The 9,587-nt window shown below is 41.6% G+C and overlaps 1 long non-coding RNA gene across 1 annotated transcript in view; it reads right to left on the reverse strand.

The window, feature by feature from the left end:
- The window catches only part of LOC102382437, a 117,229-nt gene extending 108,252 nt beyond the window's left edge, over positions 1–8,977 (reverse strand). Inside the window, exon 1 of the long non-coding RNA XR_003091833.1 lies at positions 8,930–8,977. This is a non-coding gene — a long non-coding RNA (uncharacterized LOC102382437). The remainder of the gene's footprint in view (positions 1–8,929) is intronic.
- Positions 8,978–9,587: the final 610 nt, after the last annotated feature.

Raw genomic sequence — 9,587 nt, forward strand, 5'->3', positions numbered from 1 at the left:
GAATTAGGTTCACGAATGCTTGGTTTAAACAGAAGAGTTGCACTGGTAGAATTCACTTTTTCAACAGAGGCAGGCATGCATAGATGAAATAACTGAAACTGAAATGAATGAATAGTTAAAATGCCCCTTCCCACCATTTCTCAGTGCGCAGGCGCTAATATATGTGATGCTCTGGGTGCTTTAACTAAAGCAGCTCTTGGAGCCATTCTAATTAAAGCGCCTTCCCCGCCACCACCAGAGCATGTATATAAACACTCAAGGGGTATATCCCCAGAAGCAGGAACATGCATTTCCACAGAGACAACAAATCTGTGCTGCTGCTAGTTATCCCAGGGCACACTCCTGCACATGCACTCTGGTGCATGTCATATTGCTCCAGGCGGGGTAGGAAAGGCTGAGGCCAGCATCTAGGCTGGCCCCAGTAGCCTTACCTGGGATCTGGGGGCCTCCCTGGGCTGCAGCAGCAGCAATCCAGGTGTGCAGAGTCTGGACAACAGCCAGAGCATGGCTCTGGCCAGCCAGGCTCCAGTTTCGAGTGGCACACACTGCAGCCACATGCGCCATGCTGCTTTTTTTGGGCATGTGTTTTTTTTTCACCAGGATCTCCCAGTGTCAGAAAAACCCACCGTGCTGCAAACTAGGAGCATGGCAAATGCATGCACATCTGGCACGTGTGGCTTGCAGCACCACAGACGGGTTTGTCGTGCCGCAAACCACAAGTGCATACTCATGGGGATGCACCCACAGAATCCCTGTGCTAGACTGAAATCACCTGTTGAAAGAAGTCCACTCTTAGTTTTCACTTATTTTTTTACTACAGAAAAATAATAGTGCAATTCACCAGTGTCAAAGAGCTCAGAAAGACCCCAACAGGTGAGAATGTTTCTGACACTATGGGTTCCTATTTGAAATCTCTCAATTTATCTTGTGAATCACGTGTGTTTGCATACCCAGCAGTGCTAATATTGCTCCCTTAAAAGGCTCTCATGGTATCCCATGGCACCTTGGTTGTGAATCACTGGTCTACCCTATTCTTAAGCTTCAGGAACTACTCTTATGCACAACTATCAGCAAATATCCAAAACATCAAAAACACCCTTTAGCTCACCTCAAGTTATGCAGGCAGATGCAGGCACTGTTACTGCCTAGGCCCAGGGAGGAAAGTAAGAAGTTTGTTAAAATATGGTATGATCTGAATGGGAAGGAGCAAAGATTTTTGAGGCAAAGAAGGAATCTATTGAGAAGCAGCACCTTAGCCTGAATGTAGTTTGCTGTCAAAACTCAGGCACTGGTGCCGATATGAAATAGCTTGGAGGTCAGGGAGAGTTCTGGGGAATGAGATGGAAATGAGCATGCAAATAGTTCAGAAATGTGTAATGAAAGAGGTAAAATTTCAAATGCACTTCCTGCTTCCCCTTTTTTTCAGACCCTTGGGGGCACTGATGTTTGACTCTCTGAAGGAAAAAAAACAAGATCAATCAAAAGTTTCTTTTTACAAGTTCCTTGACTTCAAAGCAAGTTCACAGCATGTTTGGAAAGAACATTCTTTCCTAAAATCATACACTTGACATGCTTTCTCAGGCTTCAACATGAAGACCACCTCTTTCAGTGATGTCCTGAAAAGAGTTTCAGGGGCACTTTGTTAAAATTATGCCAGTAAATTGAAAAGAGAGATGGGGTTCCTGCCCCACCTTTGACTAAGCTGCTCATTTTCTGGGATCAGATAAACCATCCCTGACTTGTATTCTTGGTGTTTGTTAGCAATGCTTCTGAAGAGCAGTTTTATAAAGATTTAGAATGCGCTGGAATTCATGGGAAGTTTGATTTCATTCCTTTCCGAGCAAAATTAATACCTTATTTTGGATGTGATTGTTTCTCCCTCTAATGTATGCACATCTTCTTCAGCAATTTTCCCTAGATGCTAAACTTTCCTCAATAAAAATATGCAAAAGGCTGTCACTAAAACTCATTTATTTTAATCATAAAAAATAGAGCTAAGGGACCTCAAGAGGTCACCTAAGCCAACTCTGCAGCTCAGGCTAAAAACTGCCCTGTCTAAACCATCTCAGACAAATATTTATCTGACCTGTGCTTAAAAACATCCAATGATGGAGATTCCACAACCTCACTAGGTAATCTATTCCAGTACTAAAACAGTCTTATAGTTAGAAAATGCTTTCTAATATCTAGATTTCCCTTATTGTAATTTAAGTCTATAACTTATTGCCCTGCCCCCTGTGGATACAGACAACAATTGAGTGCTCCCCTTTTATAACAGCTTTCAAATACAAAAAGGGTTGTATTTATACTATAAGCTTTTTGAGGTACGGAACCTCATTCCTATCTATTAAGTGTGTTGATAATTACGGTAATCACTCCCACTCAGTTAGCTGCCAGCACTAGTTCTGCACTTCATATTGGAAAAAAGCTCCCATTGATATTTGGCCTGAATAAAGAGTAAAGACCAGATCCAAAAAGATATTAGAAACACAATTCCTATGCAGGCCTCCTAAATACCCATTGATCTCAATAAGAATTATGCAACTAAATATTTTTGATTGTTTTTTTGGATCTGGCTGTTATTGCTGCTCATGCAAGTGATGTACAAGTACCCAGTTTTACAAATGCAGTGTCATTTGATCAGCATCTTAGAGAAACCTGGAATGCTGATATTCCCTTCTGTTATTCCTGAAGCAGATATCAATGGGGTGTTTCTTCCTATAACCTGATACACTAAGATCCAGCAGCTCCTCTACAGTTTTAATTGACTGAAAAGCGTATTCCATTTCATAAGTCTTTGAATCCAACAAAGTAGGGTCAGCAGGATCTTCATTTGATGTTTCTGGGATGTCTTATTTTAAAAGTCTATTCAGTAGATAATGGATTACAAAGTACCTCAGAAGTTAATTACGGAATTCACATGAATATTTAATTCCTTTGAAATCAATGTCATGTTAGGGCAAATAAATACCAAATTATTAATAAACAAGGGACATTATGGGAGCAGGACTTTTAAAGAGTATAAATCCTAATTAATATATTTACTGTCCTCAAGGGCTCAGTTTAACAGAAGATAATCAGTGAACTTAGCAATAGAGCCAGAGTTAAAACCTCCTGAAGAGAAAATAGAAAGGAAGAGAACAAGAGGCTGAGGAGATAACCACAGAGTGGAACCTAAAGAGGAACCAGCATCATTAAAGTACAACCAAGCCTGAATACAATTTGATCATACTATCTAATAACCCATCGAGTAATAATAGGTTCAGTCTTCAGCCTAATGTAAGTGAACACAGTGTTATTGATTACACCTTCTACACTGACCGCCAGGGAGATATGCTGAATTACACCAACTGAGGATGTGTCCTAATAATTAAAATCCAATGTTTGGTCCCAGTAGGCTGTTCATCTCTCACACCCTTTACTGTCTCACTGCTTGACCTTAGGAAAAGTTATATATCTTTTTATTTAGATTGTGAAATATAACCATCCTCTGACACATTAGCTGTTAGGATTTTCTTTTTCTTTACAGTCCCCACTGGAAATTTCTACTGGAACCATTTTCTGTGAATCACAAATCATCCAGTCCAGAAGCATTTTGATAGTATAAAATTCAATATAAAAATTATGGTTGGGAAAATGGTCTCAGAGGAAATACAATTTCAGTGGTCCCTAATACAAAATTTAACCAAAACTTTTTCTGAGGTTCACAAAAGTTTGACCAATTTAAACAAAGATAATTTTCATTCTCATTGCACTTCCTTACTTCATCACAAACTTGTACCAGGAGCATTAGAATACTTGGACTATTCTAACAGCATTCCTGGCCCAAACTAACCCACAATATGCCTGCTATCTAATGAAAGGCTGATCCCTCAGGGTACGTCATAATCCAAAAGTTTGGATAACATTCTTGCCTACAGTTTCACAAGTGAGTATTTAATTGGATGCCCAATTTAAATCACCTTAAAAAACCTGATTTTCAGAAAGTAGGTGCTCAATGTCTATTGAAAACCATATACATCTAAGCCATCTCAAGCAGGACACCCCAAATTACTTCCCATATCAATCCAAGGGTACCAAAAAGATTGTATATTGGATATTTACAATCCATGACCACTATTCAAAATTGAGTGGCATAGAATCCCAACAACTGATGAGCTGTAAGTGAAGAGTCCAGTTCCTGCTCCAAGCCTAATGAAGTCTTCCCGTAGTTTAAAACTAAGTCAGCCCTTCTCCAACAAAGGGAGAAACATCTTTTTTCAGATGTACTGTAAACTGTTTTAAAATCGAGGGCATCACTAGGGTGGGACAATGGGGGCAACCTCCCTGGGCACTGAGTTGGTGAAGAAGGAGCAAAAAAAATAGCTGCTACTGGCAACTGCACATTCACAATTTCAATCAGATGGGTAGAGTAGTAGATACTGGAAGTCACCACTGCCCATGTGCCTTAGGCACCCTGCTGCATTGCTACACTGCTATTAAAATCCTTGGCTTCTAAGCACTGGTGAATCAGACTTCCTGTGAATTTTACTACTAAAATACATTTCTTTAAGATGCAGAGGTGAACAAACCATTATTTGCTGGGTCCCACATATGCACCCTGACTGAGATGGACTGTGCCTTTTGCTATACACGTGGGGAAATTAAAGCTCTTTTGTGAAAATATTGTCTAAAATCTTTGTGTTGAGAATATATGGATTTCCTTTGTGTGTTTATCCATTGGTTTTATTTTGTTCATTTTCTATTATATCCATTCAGATGAAATTTAATTAAGTCCCAGCTGTTTAAGTGAGAAGGAAAAAAAAACATTTTAGCAAGTTCTTGTCTAAAGTTCAGCTCTAGGCTGTTAGTATGCTCTTCCTCTTCTGTAGCTGGCATACAACACTAAGGACACAAAGTTTGAATAAACAATATCAAGGTTCTGACACAAATCCCAGGTCAACCAGGATATTTTCTGAGTTAATATAGCCAAAAGAGTCTTGAATCAGCCTCAGTCCTCCTAGCCAAGTGCAATTTCTGCATCCTGATTCTCACAGTCAGAAAACCTGGGATTCAAAGCCTAGCCCAGGGTACCTGCAGGCAGAGAACTGGGCTGTGGCACTTCCAGCTCAGCCTGGGCCCTCCCATGAGGTTCCTAACAGGGGATCAGGTGGCCTGAGAGGAGCACTGTAAACCTGATGGGAGGGCAATGAAGTTCTCCCAGGTCCTGCAAGGCCTTGTCCCTGCAACCATGCTCCCGGTTATCCCTGCTGTGGACCTCCTTGCGGGAGTCCTGTACTGCTGCATCTGTCTTGAACCATCCATCTTAAACTCCCATCTTGCTTCTGCCTTAGATCCTTCTGCCCTGCCTCTAGCCTTGCCTCATTCCCACACTGAGCCTCTGCCTTGCTCCTGTCTTGCCTCTAGCTCAGTCCCTACTGCCCTGTCTCCAGCCTTGTCCCTGTTTTGGACTCCAGTACCTCGCTCCTGCCTACCCTATCCTGCACATTGGATTCTCTGGCTCCTGACTTCTGGTTTGGCCTTGAACATGGGCTTGCTTGTCCCCTAGCACAATCCATCAGACTTTGACTGATACCGGAATTCCTTGGCTCGGCTTGTGGACTTACGGTATTGTTAGCCCTCAGTTTCTGAACCCTGACCCCCATGTCCAGGTCATACCCATGATCCTCATGCAAAGAGAACTGATCTAGGGTGTGCATTCTGCATACACTAGATCAATAAGTAACACCTGATTTATGAGAGTGATAGCTATGACATTGATTGGACTATGGAACAAGGCCTCCAGTTCAATTCCAGGTTATGTCACCAATGACAAACATATTTTACCCGTCAGTTGAGGATTCCATATAAACAAGGTGGAAAATCTCAATGCTGTCCCCAAGGACAGGTGTCCACAATAAGAACCCACTGCTACAATAGCCACCAGTTGAAGGTGTATTCAATTGGCAGTACCATTCCAGATTCTGCCATGGAGGTGTGAATGATAACTGGAGAAAACTGTATGACAAAGTGAAGACTCACAAGGCCAGTTCTGGTCATCTACAACATTATTTACAGTGGAAGGATCTTGCAAGTGCTCTTAGTGGAAAAGGAGCCATTGATAATGCTCTTGAAAAGGGTTTACATTCAGAGTGTTGTGAGGTCTGGTTGACATTACCCTGTTTCTGGCAAAGTAAAATTTGCCATTCCGAGGATCATTCTACCCTACAGCATGACAGTTGTGGGTTGTTCCTTTCTCCTGTACAGTTCATCAGTAAATACAATCAATACAATCAAGATTTGAACTGTCACCTTGAAACTGTTATGGAGCATTGAATGGCTGGGGAGAGAATGCAAGCACACTGCATGTCCTGGCATAGTCAGAATGAGTATTTGGAGGTGTGTGCCAAGAAAGTACTAAATACGATTCTTGAGGAGGTGAGAAATGCTCGCTACTACAGAATCATCCTAGATGGGATGCCTGATGTCTCGCATACTGAGCAGTTGGTATTTATCATGAGATATGTACATGAAAGAGATGGAAAATGGGATGTGCAGGAACGATTTCTGAAAATGGTGGACTGCAATAAAAAGAAAGGAGTAGACATCGTGGAGCAGATAAAGAAAATGCTGGCAGAGTGTACGGTAGAGTTGCAGAACTGTAGAGGGCAAGGGTACAACAATGCTTCAACTATGTCTGGGAAATACCAGGGTGTAAAAACTAGGATACAGGATGAAAATCCTCAGGCATTGTTTTCACCCTGCAGTGCACACTCTCTGAACCTATATGGTACCCATGCCATGGAGAAGAGCCCCAAAGTGAAAACACGTTTTTAAAATGTATGGAAGCTGTACACTGTATTTTCATGCAGTTCTGCAAGATGGAAAATTCTTCAGGAAACTGTAGGACTCTCTCTTCACTCTATGTCAACAACTAGATGGAGCTCAAGAATCAATGCTGTTCGTCCCCTCAAGACAAATCCTAAAGGGATGCTGGATTCTCTCTTCAAATTTGAGAAAGAATTGAACTTGACAAGAGAAACCCAGGCAGATGTTTCAGGTCTCACTGGGTGGATGCAATCCTTTGAGTTCATCCTTCTGACTACAGTATGGTACAATATATTGCAGTCCATCAATATCCGAAGCAAGCTTGTCCAAGGATCCAAGTTCACCATGGAAGAAGGGGTTCAACAAGTCAAAAGACTCCTGGAAGAAATTCCACAGTTGAATGATTCTGAGCCAAATCTTCTCATGGAAGCTAAGGTCATAGCTGAGGAGGTAGGTATCACCACTGAACTCAAGAGAACACAGAAGAATCTGAAGGACAAAACATTTCCACGATGAGCCACCCAATACAGAACACAATCTCTTCCCCTGAAGATAAATTCAGGGTTGAAGAGTTCATCACAGCCATGGATATGCTCCTCTCATCTCCAAAGCCTAGCTGAGACCATGGGGGAAACTCTCAAACTTGTTCTCATTTATACTTGACCCACCAACTATTACAGAGGATGAAGAATTTGAGAAGTTTGTGGAGTCCCTGTCCACCACATACCCACGAGATGTGAACAAGGATGAGTTGCAAGAAGAACTTTGCCTATTTTACAAAATCAGGAAGACTTGTACACCTCTGGGGGAGCCATGGGCACTGCACTGTAGCTTCTCAACCAGATTTATGGCAAAGGTGTAGAATCTGTGTTCCCCCAGATATGCATTTACTTGAGAATGCTCATTGCCTTGCCAGTCTCTGTTGCATCCGGGGAACGCACTTTCAGTAAACTTAAGATTATTAAGAACTACCTGCGGTGTTCAGTGATCGGGGATGATAGGTTGAATCATTTGATCATGCTCCCAGTGGAGAACACACTTGCAAAGCACATAAATTATGATGATGTAATTGATGACTTTGCATCCATGAAGGCGAGAAAGAAATACTTTACTTAAACTTTCCTCTTCTCATGTTGTTCTTAAGTTCCTAACTTTGTAGCATAAGTTTAATTAACAGTTTGCAAGTGAAACATTTATGTCATTCTGCTTTAGTTACCTGTCTCCAAGGTAAATTCTCTCTGCCTAGCCCTCCTTGCCATGGGAACAAGCGGGGAAAGCCGGCTTGTTCCCCTTCCCAGGGCAAGGGAAGGAGAAGCCGCATGTGAGAATTCTCACACGTGATGTGTGCGTACAAGAATTCTCACACGTGGTCTCCCAGCTTTGTACACACACACACAGCTGCTTGTACAGGGCAGTGGTGGGGCCCCCAACATCACACCTGCCCCAGGCCCCATAAACCCACTAGGCAGCCCTGTTTCCAGATGGGGAACTGGTACCCAGAGATTACTTGTCCAAGATCACACAGGATGTCACCAGCAGAGAGGAGCTAGAACCTTGCTCTCCCAAATCTTAAACTAAAACATGAATCAGTGAAACATCCAGGCCATTCAAGAGAGGAATGATACAGAGTTCTTCCCTTGCATGTCATGCAGAACTGCCTGTTGCCTAGCCCCTGTTGTCCTCTGTAATCCCTTAAAAATTTTAATCTTACCAGTCTACCCAGTAGTCCCTTTTCACTTTACCAATTCATTAAGTTACCATTTTATTCTAAAATGTTAAATGTTTAGTCCCAAATACAGTATTTAAATCCATGTATATGCAGGACTATAAGGCATATATCTTATCATGACTGCAGATTTATTTATACATTCATTTTGACATATCTTCTACTTTTTAAAAAAATTAAGATTAAATTGCTGTAAAATTATCTCATGAAGACTTGACCTTGAAACACCATTCAAATTTTAGATGTCTAGAATATGCAGTAGAACAAAGTATTTACTCTGTGACTTGTTAACAGCAAGACTTCTCATAGGAATACAATTCAAGACAAATGCATTTGATAACAGCAAATGTTTAGAGAATGTGTATGTACAGAAGATGTAGTACATCCACAATTTACCTAAATGTCCTCAATAAAATGAGATTCCAAAATTCTGAAATACGTTGTTGGATCATTGCTCCTTTTGTATTTGTTCCAAGACCCTGATCCTGATGCTGTGAGACACCTGATGCTGTGAAACACCTGTGAGGTATTGACACCTCACTAAGAATTAAAGGGCATTCAGCACTTAGCAGCACCAGGTCCCCTTATTTGGACAAGGCCACTTAAAAAACACTAGGTAGTAACCTGCAAGAAACTAGCTGCAAAACTCCCACTAGCTTCAAAAAGCCGCAGGAGCAGTCTGTTGGATATTAGTGCTGCTTCAATGCCCTTCTCAAGTTGATAGTTAAAAATTACCTGACTACACAACAGCTGTACAAGTACAGTTTAGAGGCACGCATTAAGGACTCTGAGCCATCATGACCATTTCTCCTTGTAGTCACATGCAAGCTAACAGCTTCTGCAGCAGGCACACGTGAGATTTAAAGCACCTGGCTGCAGCATAAGAGAAGCTTGCTGGCTAAGCACAGCAAGGTGTCTCTCCTGATGTGAGCTTCTCCTGTAGCTGTTGTGCGATTTTCATGGATACTTATGTTAGCATGGACAGGAAACATGTTTTTCAGATCTGTGCTACAAAGTAGATACAAAATCAATGCTAAAGCTGTTTTTTCTCTGT

Source organism: Alligator sinensis, unplaced genomic scaffold (genome assembly GCF_000455745.1).
Source record: "Alligator sinensis unplaced genomic scaffold, ASM45574v1 scaffold1172_2, whole genome shotgun sequence".
NCBI classification, from domain to species: Eukaryota; Metazoa; Chordata; order Crocodylia; family Alligatoridae; genus Alligator; species Alligator sinensis.